Source organism: Bison bison, unplaced genomic scaffold (genome assembly GCF_000754665.1).
Source record: "Bison bison bison isolate TAMUID 2011002044 unplaced genomic scaffold, Bison_UMD1.0 scf7180017864337, whole genome shotgun sequence".
Taxonomy (NCBI): Eukaryota; Metazoa; Chordata; class Mammalia; order Artiodactyla; family Bovidae; genus Bison; species Bison bison.
Window position 1 is genome coordinate 255,767 of NW_011494909.1, and position 10,244 is coordinate 266,010.

Consider the following 10,244-nt stretch of genomic DNA (forward strand, 5'->3'; position numbering starts at 1 on the left):
CTTTGCAGTCCAAGGGACTCTCAAGAGTCTTCTCCAACACCACAATTCAAAAGCATCAATTCTTCAGCGCTCAGCCTTCTTCACAGTCCAACTCTCACATCCATACATGACCACAGGAAAAACCATAGCCTTGACTAGACGAACCTTTGTTGGCAAAGTAATAGCAAATAAACACAATTCAACATCAAAATACATACTAAGTATACTGTTAACCCAACATAGGCATGCACTCAAGGAAAGATTTCTTAAAGAGTAAAAGGAACTCAGCAAACACAAACCCCACCTGTTTACCAAAAATCCATCACCTCTAGCATAACTAGTATTAGAGGCACTGCCTGCCCAGTGGTGACTGTTAAACAGCTGAGGTATCCTGACAATGCAGAATGCAAAGGTAGCATCATCATTTGTTCTCTAAGTAAGGATTTGTATGAATAGCCACACAAGGATTTTACTGTCTTTTACTTTCAATCAGTGAAACTGACCTTCCCATGAAGAGACAGGTATAACAAAATATAACAAGATGATCCTGCTGCTGCTGCGGCTAAATCACTTCAGTCATGTCCGACTCTGTGTGACCCCATAGATGGCAGCCCACCAGGCTCCCCCGTCCCTGGGATTCTCCAGGCAAGAACACTGGAGTGGGTTGCCATTTCCTTCTCCAATGCATGAAAATGAAAACTGAAAGTGAAGTTGCTCAGTCGTGTCTGACTCTTGGCGACCCCATGGACTGCAGCCTACCAGGCTCCTCCGTCCATGGGATTTTCCAAGCAAGAGTACTGGAGTCGGGTGCCATTGCCTTCTCCAGAGATGATTCTAAGGAGTTTTAATTAATTAACCCCAAGACACTAATTAAACCACCAATGGATAACAAAATTTTCATATAGGTTGATGGTTTTGGTTGGGGTGACCTTGGAGAACAGAAAAGCCTCTGAGTGATTAAAATCTAGACTAGTCAAAATATATTATTGATATATTTTTTATTAATATATATTATTTGCATATTTATTGATATCATTTTTTTAAGTTTTTAATAAATTTAAAGATAGGCTACATTCGAGCAAAGAGCGACAGTTTTAATCAAAACAGTAATTAATGTAAAAACTGACATATAAAACATGGATTTTAAGAGCAGTAATTATAGGGAAAGCATTTCAAAATGAAGGTTAAAATTCAGGATTTTTTTTAAAAAATACAGTACTTAAAACATGCAAGACTACTACTCCTTAACAGAATGTCTCCATAAAAATGAACTTTAAAAAATACATAAATTTATTTAATTGGATGCTAATTACTTTACAATATTGTATTGGTTTTGCCATACATCAGCATGAATCCACCACAGGTATACATATGTTCCGCTTCCTGAACACCCCTCCCACCTCTCTCCCTATACCATCCCTCTGGGTCATCCCAGTGCACCAGCCCCAAGTTTTGAGCAAGCATAACCAATATATGGGCTCCCTGGGTAGTTCAGTTGGTAAAGAATCCACCTGCAATGCTGGAGACCCCAGTTTGATTCCTAGGTCAGGAAGTTCCCCTGGAGAAGGGATAGGCTACCCACTCCAGTATTCTTGAGCTTCCCTTGTGTCTCAGATGATAAAGATTCTGCCTGCAGTGCAGGAGACCTGGTTTCGATCCCTGGATTGGGAAGACCCCCTGGAGGAGGGAATGGCAACGCACTTCAGTCTTCTTGCCCCACAATCCCCATGGACAGAAAAGCCTGGTGGGCTAGAGTCCATGGGGTTGCAAAGAGTCAGACATGACTGAACGACTAAGCACAGCACAGCACAACCAGTATACAGAGAAGGTCAAATCAAGACCATACGCAGTATGCCATTTTCAGCAAAGGAGAGGTACAGATTACCCGGAAAGAAAAGCAAAGAGACCGACACAAAGCTCTCCATTTTTCAAGTTCTGGAAATTTAAACATTGGAATTTAAAGAATGTTTAAGAAGATACAAGTTCATGTGGTAACCAAATTGGGCTTCACAAAGTATTTGAATAGAATACAAGCATAAATACAGAATTTTGGATGGCAACTATGTTCAGTTAAATTCTGTTCACCCTTACCAGCCAAATATTAGTGAGCAAAATTAATTTTTATTATGCAAAGTGGGTCACACATAGAGGAAAAAATATTTTTCCATCATAACTGAATTATAGAGTGAAATAAGATAAATTCCTTCAAGTTCTAATGTTTAAAAGAATGAATACCTCACTATTTATTAAATCTATAGCTATAGCCTTTATAGTCTTGATTTATTTTTTTGCTTGTTTGTTTTTTTGTTTTTTTTGTTTGTTTGTTTTTTGTGTGGCAGAAGTTTTATTACAGTGAAAAAGGTTCAGAGAAAGCTTCTGACCTAGACATCAGAAGGCGGACGGAGAGTGCCCCCCTACAGTCTTGATTTATAATATAAATCACATAGTACATAATCATACAGTCGCCAATAAACTCTTCAAAAGTGACTGCAACTTTAAAATTATTGGAAAAGCAGCCCCAACTAGTGGAGATCCCAAGAAAGAACTAGAAAAAGGAGTTCTACATTCTGATCTAAACTTCGTCAGTTATTAGCTCTGAGACCTGCTTACCTTTGATAAATATTCAAAAGGTGTAGAGAAAAAATAAGAAAGAAAAAGATGACTCCAGATTTTAGGGACAGGATGAATGGAGTAAAAGATGATGCCCTGATAGGAAACCATATTATAATGGGCAACGTCTGGAAAGGCTAATTCTTTGGGGGAGTAAAGGATTTTAAATTATGTCAAGTTTAGGTTTGCAGCATAACCCAAAGCACTAAAAATGTAGGCTTAAAGACAAATTGAGGCTGAGCCAATAGGTAAGTTCTCTGTGACAGGAAAGATAATTGAGAATTGGACTTTGGTTGATGTCAGCATTCTTCAGTAGAGCTTTTTGAGACGAGGGAAATGTGCTGAATCCGCATTTTCCAGTATGGTAGCCACTACCCACAAGTAGCTACTGCTACTACTGAAGGAGTACATTTTCATTTTAATTAATTAAAATCAAAAGTTATCCATACAGCAGAGTATTATTTAGCAATAAATGAGCCCTCAAGCCATGGAGAGACACACAAGAACCTTAAGCACACATTGCTAAGTGAAAGAAGACAATCTCACCCATAGAACGATACAACACAGAGAGTCAACTGTAACATAAACTATGGACTTCAGTTAATAACTTGTCAATTCTGGTGTATCGGTGATAACAAATGCACCAAACTAATGTAAGATTAAGTAACTGTGTGACTGTGGGGGAAGGCATACATGGAAACTCTACATTTTCAGTGTAATTTTTCTGTAAACCTAAAACTGCTCTATAGAAGAGTCCATTAAAACTTTAAATAATCACATGTGCCTAGTGGCTGGTATTAAATAGCACATGTCGATTAATGAAAAGACTGATATGGGAAGAAAACGAGAATGGCATTTCATTTTTTACCACCAACTCCATAAATGTTCAAAGTTTATTTTTATCTTGAATACTAACACTTGACAGCAGAAAATGTTAAAATACTCTAGATGAATATCTTTCTAAACTGATTTCTATTAAACAAAATTTAAGTAATAACATTTATTGAATGGGTACTATACTGAACATATATGTTAGCTCATTTAAATTTCAAAACAATCCTTTAAAACAAGATATTACCATTTCTATTGTCAGAGATGAAGAATCATATATGATAAAAGATGGGAACCAAGATACATCTGACTCCAAAGTCTATGTCCTAAAATACTCTGTATATAGTTCTATGATTTCCCAAATCACACACATAAGTGAATTTTTCCAAAATGAATCTACCATCAAGAACAATAGGTTATACAGCAGAATACATACATAATTAATGATACACTGTGTGTGTGTGTGTTAGTTGCTCAATCGTGTCCAACTCTGAGACCCCATGGACTGTAGCCCGCCAGGCTCCTCTGTCCATGGAATTCTCCAGACAAGAATACTGGAGTGGGTTGCCATTTCCTCCTCCAAGAGATCTTCCTGACCTGTGGCTGAACTAGAGTTTCCTGCATTACAGTTGGATGCTTTACCGTCAGAGTACTAGGGAAGCCCAATGATACACTAAAGAGTCTAAAGAAGCATCTCTGTATTAAACTGTCCCAAGCTAATGTGATAATTCTGGGCTAGATGAATCACGAGCCAGATTCAAGATTGCTGGGAGAAATAGCAACAACCTCAGATATGCAGATACCACCACTCTAATGGCAGAAAGTGAAGAGGAACTAAAGAGCCTCTTGATGAGGGTGATAGAAGAGGGTGAAAAAGCTGGCTTCAAATTCAACATTCAAAAAAACTAAGATCATGACATGCAGTCCCATCACTTCTTGGCAAATAGAAGGGGGAAAAGTGGAAACTGACAGACTATTTTCTTGGGCTCCTAAATCACTGCACATGGTGACTGCAATCATGAAATTAAAAGACATTCACTTCTTGGAAGGAAAGCTATGACAAACCTAGAAAGCATATTAAAAAGCAGAGACACCACTTTGCTGACAAAGGTCCATACAGTCAAAGCTATGGTTTTTTCAGTAGTCATGTACAGATGTTTACAGTTGGACCATAAAGAAGCTTGGGTGCCTAAGAACTGATGCCTTCAAATCATGGTGCTGGAGAAGACTCTCGAGAGTCCCTTGGACTGCAATGAGATCAAACCAGTCAATCCTAAAGGAAATCAATCCTGAACATTCACTGGAAGGACTGATGGTGGAGCTGAAGCTCCAATACTCTGGCCGCCTGATGGGAAGAACCAACTCACTGGAAAAGACCCTGATCCTAGGAAAGACATGCTGTTTCGAGCAGCAGCTCCTCTCAGCTCCAAGTCCCCATGGCTGTTGCCACTGCCACGGCAGCCACCGTTGACTCTGCCCCAGGCCGCCGGGCCATGGCCCCCACCACCACCACCAGCACTGCGTCCAGCCTCCCACCTGCTGCTGAGGCTGCTCCTGCAGCAGGGGCCATCTTGTTGATCTGCCTCCTCTTCCTCCTCCATCCTGTTGCTCATTGACCTCATCCCCTTCTTCTCCCTTGGGTTCCAGATATCATTCATTGATCCAAAAATTGACCAATGGAACAAGTTACCCTAGGGATAGCAGTGCAATCCTATTCTAGAGTTCATATCAACAATGTATTTGTCATAAATGATTAACCATCTCAATGCTGGACCAGGACATACCAATAGTATACTCACTATTAAAGATCCTTTTGTTAAATGATTAAAGTCCTACATGATCTGAGCTCAGACCAGAATAATCCAGGTCAGTTTCAATCTACTATATATTTTTCCCAGTGTGAAAGGACATGAGAAATAAGGTCTACATTTAAAAAGTGTCTTAAAACCAATTAATGATATAATCTTAATTTAATTAATATATACAAAACCTTACCCAAGAACAGAGTTTGTTAGAGCAGCACAGCTGGGTAACTGCACAAAGTTTAAACCTTTATAGCCAGAGGTTCAACTCCTCTCCCTAACAAAATGTTCATAATTTTTATAATGAGTTTATAAATGTTTACTTTATAATGAGTAAACTTAATACTTGTTATCCCTATTCTTCTAGCCATGGGATTTCTCACATTAATTGAATGAAAAGTTCTAGGCCACATGCAACTTTGAAATGGACCAAATAATGTTGTACCATATGGCCTATTACGACCTATTGCTGATGTAGTCAAATTATTCATTAAAGGACCACCATGACCAGCACATCTTCCATTTCCATACTTATCACACCCACTTTAGCCCTAATCTTGGCTCGAACCATACAAATTCCCTGACCTGTACCTCATGAAAGTAGTGTCCGTCGTTCAGTCATGTCCAACTCTTTGTGACCCCATGACTGTAGCCCACCAGGCTCCTCTGTCCATGAAATTCTCTAGGCAAGAATACTGGAGTGGGCAGCCTGTATCTTACCCCTCATTAACAAAAACTTAGAGGAGTATTACTGATATTTATATCAGATATGTCAAGCCTAACTGTCTAGGCTTGAGCCTAGACACTGATCCGGATGAGCTTCCAATTCAAAATGTGCACTTATTGGAGCTCTACGAGCAACAGCACCAATAATGTCACGTGAAGTAATGCTAGCGATTCTTCCTCTAGTCCTTTTAGTAAATGTATCCTGGGACTTCCCTGGTCGTTCAGTGGTTAAGAATCCGCCTGCCATCGCAGAGGATCCACATACCGCAGAGCAACTAAGCCTGTGCACCACAACCACGGAAGTCTGCGTGCTCCAGGGGCTGTGCTCCATAACAAGAGAAGCCACCATAAAGAGAAGCCCACACACCACAATGAAGCATAGCCCCCACTCGCTGCAACTAGAGAAAGCCCTCATGCAGCAATGAACCCAGCACAGCCAAAGACAACCAAATAAAATGAATGGATCCTTTACTCTCTCAACCCTCATCTCAAGGACATTTACGAATAATTTTCCCATCATGACCCCTAGCCATAATACGACTTATCTCTACTCTAGCAGAAACTAACTGAACCCCCTTCAGCTTGAAAGAAGGAGAATCTGAAGCTGTATCAGGCTCTAACATAGAATATGCAGCAGGCCCATTCGCTATATTTTTCTTCACAGAATATGCCAACATCATCATAAAAAATATTTTCAAAATAATCATTTTTCTAGGAGAATTCCCCAGCCCCGCCACTAGAACTATATACAACCAACTTTATTATCAAAATACTATTGTTTACAGTTTTTCCATTGTTCTAGTTTTTTCAGTGTAAAAACAGTTTTACACTGTTTACAGTGAAGTCGAGCATCCTGTCCTTGAGTTCTAAAGAATAGTAAGGAGAGATAAGAAAGTCTTCAAGTGAGCAATGCAAAGAAATAGAGGAAAGCAATAGAATGGGAAAGACTAGAGATCTCTTTAAGAAAATTAAGAGATACCAAGGGAACATTTAATGCAAAGATGGGCACAATAAAGGAGAGAAACGTTACAGACCTAACAGAAGCAGAAGATATTAAGAAGAGGTGACAAGAATATACAGAAGAACTGTACAAAAAAGATCTCAATGACCCAGATAACCACAATGGTGTGATCACTCATCTAGAGCCAGACATCCTGGAGTGCAAAGTCAAGAGGGCCTTAGGAAGCATCACTATGAACAAAGCTAGTAGAGGTGATGGAATTCCACCAGAGCTATTTCAAATCCTTAAAGATGATGCTGTTAAAGCATCATATGTCAATATGTCAGCAAATTTGGAAAAATCAGCAGTGGCCACAGGACTGGAAAAGTTCAGTTTTCATTCCAGTCCCAAAGAAGGGCAATGCCAAAGAATGTTCAAACTACCGCACAACTGCACTCATTTCAATACTCGCAAGATCATGCTCAAAATCCTCCAAGCTAGGCTTAAACAGTATGTGAACCAAGAAGTGGACATCCAGATATACAAGATGGATTTAGAAAAAGCAGAGGAACCAGAGATCAAATTACCAACATCCACTGGATCATAGAAAAAGCAAAAGAATTCCAGAAAAACATCTATTTCTGCTTCACTGACTACACTAAAGCCTTTGACTATGTGGATCACAACAAACTGTGGAAAATTTTCAAGAGAAGAGAATACCAGACCACCTTACCTGCCTCCTGAGAAACCTGTATTCAGGTCAAGAAGCAACAGTTAGAACCAGGCATGCAACAATGGACTGGTTCCAAATTGGGAAAGGAGTCAAGACTGTATATTATCACTCTGCTTATTGAACTTATATGCAGAGTACATCATGCAAAATGCCAGGCTGGATGAAGCACAAGCTGGAATCAAGATTGCCAGGAGAAATATCAGTAACCTCAGATAATGCAGATAACACCACCTTTATGGCAGAAAGTGAAGAGGAACTAAAGAACCTCTTGATGAAGGTGAAAGGTAAGAGTGAAAAAGCTGGCTTAAAACTCAACATTCAGGACTTCCCTTGTGGTCCAATGGCTAAGACTCTGTGCTCCCAATGCAGGGGACCTGGGTTCGATCCCTGGACGGGGACTTAGATCCCACATGCCACAACTGAGACCTGGCACAGCCAAATAAATAACTAAATTTTCAAAAAGAATAAAACAACATTCATAAAACTAAGACCATGGCATCCAATCCCATCACTTCATGGCAAATAGATAGGGAAACAATGGAAACAGTGAGAGATTTTATTTTACTGGGCTTCAAAATCACTGAAGACAGTGACTGCAGCCATGAAATTAAAAGACGCTTGTTCCTTGGAAGAAAAGCTATGGCAAACCTAGACAGTGTATTAAAGAGCAGAGACATTACTTTGCTGACAAAGGTCTGTCTAGTCAAAGCTAAGGTTTTTCCAGTAGTCATATATGGATGTGAGAGTTGGACCATAAAGAAGGCTGAGCACCAAAGAATTGATGCCTTTGAACTGTGAGGTTGGAAAAGACTCTTAAGAATCCCTTGGACTGCAAGGAGATTAAACCAGTCAATCCTAAAAGAAATCAACACTGAATATTCACTGGAAGGACTGATGCTGAAGCCGAAGTTCCAATACTTTGGCCACCTGATGCAAAGAACTGACTCATTTGAAAAGACCCTGATGCTGGGAAAAACTAAAGAAGAGAAGTGGATGACAGAGGATGAGCTGGTTGGATGGCAATACCAACTCAGTGGACATGAGTTTGAGCACGCTCGGGGAGATGGTGAAGGAAAGGGAAGCCTGGCATGCTGCAGTCCATGGGGCTGCAAAGAGTCGGACATGACTGACCAGATGAACAACAACAATCCTTGATTCTGGTATGATCAACTTTTCAACAAATTGAAAAAATTTCCTACCAGGAACACTAGCCCTGTGCATACGACACATCTCACTACCTATCATAACATCAAGCATCCCCCCACAATGTAAGACATATCTCTGACACAAGTTACTTTGATAGAGTAAATAACAGAGGTTTAAACTATCTTTCTAGAATCACAGGAATTGAACCTACCCTTAAGAATTCAAAATTCTTCCTGCTACTGCATAATACTACATTCTGTACTAAGGTCAGCTGAATAAGCTAGTCTGCCCATACCCCAAAAATGTTGTTTTATATCCTTCCCATTCTAATAAATCCTATCATCTTTATCATTATTGTAACCATTATATCAGGAACCGTAATTGTAATAACTAATTCACACTGATTGCTTATCTGAATTGGATTTGACATAAATACAGTTGCCATTATTCCCATCATAATAAAAAAGTTTAATCCATGAGCCATAGAAGCATCCACTAAATACTTTCTGACACAAGCCACCACATCAATATTATTTGTAATAGCTGCTCTTGATAATCCATTATATTCTGGCCAGTGAACTATAACAAATCTTTAACCCAATAGCATTAACCGTCATGGCAATAGCTCTAATCACAAAACTAGGACTCTCTCCATTCTATATCTGAATTCTCATTAATAGCAGACAATTTTATTAACAGGACACAAACTCATGCCAGTATTGCACCAAATTTTACCATCCATTAAACTTAATATTATTAATATTTACATCCATACTATTACCTGGGGGATAGCCGTGAAAAGAAGAGAAGCAAAAAGCAAAGGAGAAAAGGAAAGATATAAGCATCTGAATGCAGAGTTCCAAAGAATAGCAAGGAGAGATAAGAAAGACTTCCTCAGTGATTAATGCAAAGAAATGGAGGAAAACAACAGAATGGGAAAGACTAGAGATCTCTTCAAGAAAATTAGAGATACGAAGGGAACATTTCATGCAAAGATGGACTCGATAAAGGACAGAAATGGTATGGACCTAACAGAAACAGAAGATATTAACAAGAGGTGGCAAGAATACACAGAAGAACTGTACAAAAAAGATCTTCATGACCCAGATAATCACGATGGCTTGATCACTCACTTAGAGCCAGACATCCTGGAATGTGAAGTCAAGTAGGCCTTAGAAAGCATCACTACAAACAAAGCTAGTGGAGGTGATGGAATTCCAGTTGAGCTATTTCAAATCCTGAAGATGATGATGTGAAAGTGCTGCACCCAATAGGCCAGCAAATTTGGAAAACTCAGCAGTGGCCACAGGACTGGAAAAGGTCCATTTTCATTCCAATCCCAAAGAAAGGCAATGCCAAAGAATGCTCAAACTACTGCACAATTGCACTCATCTCACACGCTAGTAAAGTAATGCTCAAAATTCTCCAAGCCAGGCTTCAGCAATACGTGAACCGTGAAATTCCAGATGTTCAAGCT